General features: G+C 40.4%; 1 long non-coding RNA gene across 1 annotated transcript in view; it reads left to right on the forward strand.

Moving 5' to 3' along the window:
* The window catches only part of LOC117452873 (uncharacterized), a 36,624-nt gene extending 32,616 nt beyond the window's left edge, over window positions 1-4,008 (forward strand). The window contains exons 3-4 of the long non-coding RNA XR_004552802.2: window positions 820-914; window positions 3,786-4,008. This is a non-coding gene — a long non-coding RNA (uncharacterized lncRNA). The remainder of the gene's footprint in view (window positions 1-819; window positions 915-3,785) is intronic.
* Window positions 4,009-6,000: the final 1,992 nt, after the last annotated feature.

Raw genomic sequence — 6,000 nt, forward strand, 5'->3', positions numbered from 1 at the left:
ATGAAGCATGGTCAGGTCTCACTAACTCTCTAACAAACATGCTCCTACACACACACACACACACACACACACACACACACACACACACACACACACACACACACACACACACACACACACACACACACACACACACACACACGCGCACACACACACACACACACACACACACACACACACACACACACACACACACACTCCTGGCCCTTGCACAGATCAAGCTGTGTTATAATAATCCCATATGGGACAGCAGGGATTCTCACTCAGAAAGTACCCATATAATGATGCTCTGATGAGTTCCTGTGTGTGAGTGTGTGTCTGTAGAAAAGAGAGTGTAAGTTGCTATATGTGTCATAGGTTATATACTGTTTTATTTTTTACCAAATCCCAGCCCACACACATACACATGCATGAAGAGTCAAACTCGGATCCTGTGGGAGTGTATTTGTAACCCCGGCTGCCTGTGCATTTGCTGAGGGGTTAAAGGGCCGAATGGTGAATCAAGTAAATAATTCACAATAGCTGAAACTCTTTCGATGTAACCTCATAATGCATGTGGGGAAGGAGACCAAAGAGACTTAGTTACGTACTTGCACACAATAGTCACTTCCAATATTGCTTGGTGTTTTGAGTTTACTGAGAAAAAAGTAGGCCAAAAAGAAATATCCATTAAGTCAAACAGGGCTCGCATCTTCTGATAAAGTCTGACTCTATTCAGGGTCGGAAAAATGAAATCAATACCTTCCATGTATGTGTGTTAATTTCCGGGTAAACATACAACTATAGTACTAAAATGTTTTGTCTATTTTGTGTTTCTAGGTTGGATGGTGACCTCGTAGATCATGACCCAGAAACAAATGGCTGACTGAAGTCTCCAGACAAAGGACGTCAAGGATATTCAGCTGATCTCAGAGGTGACTGCTCGCTCCCCTTTCAAGCATTGACATTTCTTCCATCTTATTATATGGGCAATATTTTACGAATTCCCTGCTATGGATCAGTGGTATCTGCATCCCTTTTCTCTGAGTATTCTATATGAAAGTGTCTGTAAGACATTTTGAGTGACATTGCTTCTGTCAAACGGCTGATTGAAGGAGACACAGAGAGAAATGCTGTGCTAATGAAATCGCCTGACCCACATCTTTTAATGCTATCCATTTCTCCAAAGACACAGAAAGGGCATTTATACAGGTAAACCATGACTGGTCCCTGAAGTGAAAGAAGGGTTTTTCAGAAGGATGAGGAGCATCCATTATTTACTATACTGGGGTTGCTAGACACTTAGGAGATAATGCAGTGCTTCAAGCATACAAAACATAGAGCCTCCTCTGTGCTGGCAACGCCATTGTTGTGTGTTTTGAACATGTCTGTTTCCATCCATACTGACAGATGAAAAAGAATATGTCTCCCTATGTTTCAGAAGCACGGACAGAGATAGAGAAATAAGGAGAGAATAGGATGGTGGAGAGATGTGTGTGTCAGCCATATCTTTGTGTATGTTTTGTTTATTCATGTACATGTGTGTCTTTTTAATGCCACCAATCTGTGTGTTGGCCTCTGCATGTACAACAGTGTCCTAACCTACCCATGTTTATATAGTCTACATTAAGTAATGGTACACAGTGCAAGCACATGTTTGTTGTGTATGCATCTTGTTTCTCATGCAATGACTCTCAGTAGTCTCTAGCAGGCCTCATGGGCTTCAGTCAAGACTTATTCTCTGCAGATCAGCAGCAGCCTGCTCCTCGTGGAGAGTGGAGGCATCTGACTGGGAGTAGTTAGTCGATTTCCTGAGGGACAATTTGAAATGAAATCCTTTTGTGTGGATGAGGGGAGACCACTCCCAAACAACCCTGTATTTTTCTGCATATATGTGCATTGTGATGGAGAGCATGACAACTGTCTATGTGTATTGATCTTGTCTGGGAAAATCAGGGTCCACTAAAAATCACAAAAATTTGAAGGACAAAATAAACATATATGTTTTAACCAAGTTATGTTGGTGATGTACAACATTATTTTAAAGGTATCATACTATAAGGAATGAGTTTGAGTCAAAGTAAGTAAATCTGACTTAAAGAAACATCTTTACAAGTCCACATTCGTAATTGGTGAAAGAAAGTACAACTGTTGGTTATCATGCATGGTAGTGTTTGTACTGATTTTACTTGGGCTGCATTGTTGCAGCTATTTTCATTTACATTATAAACATTAAGCTCAGATCTACCTGTTCAGTCTGTAAATTTCAAATTTGATGTACCCTGAATATCAGAGATACTGAGAACTATCAGCAACGTTGTGGATCCACACACAAACACACACACACACACACACACACACACACACACACACACACACACACACACACACACACACACACACACACACACACACACACACACACACACACACACACACACACACACACACACACACACACACACACACACAGACAAGCACTGCGGACATCATCCTTATATATAGGCATCAAACTGCAGTGTCAGCAGAGAAGATGGGGAGGTTGCAGAGAGAGGCACAGGCACATCTAGCGTTGACTAAGATCAGCTGCCACAAATAGACAGGGAGGCCAGGAAGGCAGTATGTGCCCTTGAGGTGCTGTGTGCAGGCGGATGGTGTGCTTCAGTTGTCTGAATCCACCTCCCTTCTTCTTTATACAGATGGGCTGAGTTGGACTGTTGATGGCTCAGGGACCCTCTGCCAATCCTGAACTGCTCTTTACTGTCAGCCAAAAATCAGAGAAATGTGTTGAAAGAGAAAGTATGGTCAAAACAGTTTTCGAAATGCTTGTAAAAAAATAGGGGAGGAGTTGCTGACTATCAAGAGTGTCAGAAAAGATAAATCAGCAATTTAGAGTTTACCTTAAGGAAACTCTTTTGTTAAGTCATTGGATCTTCAAATTACGTGTTACTCGGCCATTGTGGTGTGATGTAGACAATACACAGAAAATGTAACTGAACCAGTCAGACAACCTTACTCTCTCAAATAACCCCAGCTGTTCTCTACAGCCTATACGTTCATAGTGGGCCCCAGAATACCTTTCATGCTTGTCAACAAGCTCTATAGTTCTGGGGAAATATAATACCATAATGTCCTCGTAAAGAAGGGAGTGTCAAGTATGGGAAGAGTAGTGGGGGAGGGCTGGAGGTGCAGGTAACCGTTAGCTGGGTGTACAGGGGATCCGATAAGGCGTTCCCCAGACCCTACAGTCTACCAGTCTCCTCTATGAGAGAATAATAAGCAGCTGTAACCCTGAGACACTCCCAGGCCTGTGTCCTCAGCTACAAAAACATTCACCGGTCGTCTTATCAGGTTCTAAGGATATCACGTAAGACAATACATGTGAGAAGTGCAGTGGGAACAATGGGAGGAAAGTGCAGCGTGATATGAGGGGGACTAATGTCAGCGGCTATTGTTCAGGCCTTTGTCACTGTCAAGTACACCGGGAACTCACAGCTCACTGAACTCCTTTCATTCAAAGATCTTGCTTTGGGATGTGATGAAACTCTACAACATGTGCTGTACACGCTGAGATGATGTTTGTTGAAAAATGTAACATTGCTTTAAGAGGCTGGGGATGATGATTTAGTTTCACACTTCATAGTTTCTAAGATGAACTGTTTTAGGCGTAGATGTAACACACACAGGATATTATTAAAGCCCATTAAAAGTGTACACCTTGATGCTTTGATAGTTTTAATATAAGGTATATCAAATGAGATTTCCTGGATTTTTAATCATTGTCATATTTCTCTTTTTTTATATAGGTATACAAGTTCTTCTGATCAACAAGAGATGAGCTTGAATATCGTCAAGACCGAAGCTTCAAGATGTCCCATCCGAAATCTCACAATCTCTCACAAATGTATTTATTTGTATATGGGAGAATATTTTATAAGAAGAAATTATGAAAATATACTCCACTTTGAAAATTGCATTTATTTCATGTAACTGATTCAGTCTAACAAATATATTTTTTGACAGCAAAATAAAGGCATTTTTTTTTACTTAAAGTGATGTTTTAGTGTGAGTTATTTCCTCTTCTCTGTGTAGTGCTCTGGCACTCCAGGTAAAGAACAATGTGCTTGACATAATTGGGTCCTATTTGGTTATGAAAAGAGCATGCACACTGATAAAAGCTGGCAGAGTGATCAAAGCCCAATGCGTCCCGATCAAAATCATACACCTGACACAGCTGTAGTTTATCCTGACAGACTAACGAAATGTGGGGAAAAGGTTCAGACAGAAGCCTCCCAGTTTAGAATTAGCTCGATCTCACACTCTGTGCTATTTCTGGTGTACTTCTCTATGTCTGTCAAATGAAATATATCTGTGCGAAATACAAAATAGTAATTAAGAATTTGAATGATATGCTTCGTTTTGTTACCATTTGTCTCCATGCTGCATGTCAGGTTCATGTTTTTGAAAAAAAAATACAACAATCTAACTTTCGTATCGCTGTTAAAGTTTCCCCTGAATCTACTCAATGTACAACAAGAAGGATCACAAGTAAGAGCCATAACATCTTGACAAATAGTTTCTTATAGGAAAGAAGCGTCATTTTCTTCCCTTCTCTATCTTTCATTACTCTCCATTCATCTTTTTTGCTTCCCCATTTTCCCTTCTCCTTCCTAATCATATTAATTCTCACTGTCCCTTCCTACTTATCATTCATTCTCACTATTTTTCTCACACTTACGCCATCTTCATTTCCTTTACAGCATCACTCTTCTTTTCTACAACCATCTTTCAGTCCCGCCCGTCCCCCCTCATATTCCCCCACCCGAACCATTCTCTTGCTACCTTTCTCTCTCCGTTGTCTCTCTCCTTCTCAGATGTCAGATCACAGTCTACTCTTCCGCTTGCCCTGTCATCACATTTTTCACACAACCCCATCCCTTAATTGGGCCTGTATCATCATATCATGTAGAATATCTGATCACAGCAAGAGATGAAAGATGGCCTCCACCTATCCCCTCCCAGACAGATAGATAGACACACACACACACACACACACACACACACACACACACACACACACACACACACACACACACACACACACACACACACACACAGATACCTGTGTACATTTTTACACACCATGTTTGCACCAAGTTGTCGATGTGATTGTTACAACGTGACAGGAGAGATGGTGGATATTCCGTGAATGTCCACTGATGTTTGTCTCAGCTGCTAGTGGCTTTTGTGATGAGACAAAGGATGCCCTGGAGCCAGCAGTGTCACAGCTACAGGTAACTAGCAAAATAAAGGAAACAACAACAAAAAGTGTCTCAGGAGTACTAAAATAGCTCCAACATGTCTCTGCATCAACTTGAAGGATACAACATGAAATCTTGAGAAAAATGTGCAGTCATTTCTGTTGCTGGCAGACAATGCTTCCCAAATATGGTGTACTATAACAATTACTCATATCATGGACTACAATTATGAAAAGGGCCACACCTTCAAAGTGCAGAGTAAAACTGAAACGCTCTTGACAAGCATATTGTGTCACACAGCTGCAAAATCTTACTTTTCCTTAAGTTTCTAATTCTGAAAATCCAAGATCTAATTTCTGGCTGAAACTTTATATTAGTATGTTGGCATTACATCACAATACATCTAATCATGTTATTTTGAGTAATCTTTAAATGTAAATAAAAATTGTAATGTTTGCACAAGCAGAAACCCACTTTCTTTTGGAGGCCTTACCAGGTGAAACTACACAATTTCCCCAAAAAACAGGCTGCACCCATTGTTGGTGTTCACATAATTTTGCCAGTTGTACCTGACACCTGCACTCAGATGTTTAGGAAAAAAATATTTTCCATTTAATTACCATAGTGTATACAGAACATATACTGTGTCACTATGTGGGTGTAAAGTCTAGAAAAAGTTCAAATGTCAGAAGTAAAACTGCAATAATTAAACCGCTCCTAAAAAAGCATAACCTAGACAAAACCATAATGAATAATTACA

The sequence above is a fragment of the Pseudochaenichthys georgianus genome, chromosome 9 (genome assembly GCF_902827115.2).
Source record: "Pseudochaenichthys georgianus chromosome 9, fPseGeo1.2, whole genome shotgun sequence".
Classification (NCBI taxonomy): domain Eukaryota; kingdom Metazoa; phylum Chordata; class Actinopteri; order Perciformes; family Channichthyidae; genus Pseudochaenichthys; species Pseudochaenichthys georgianus.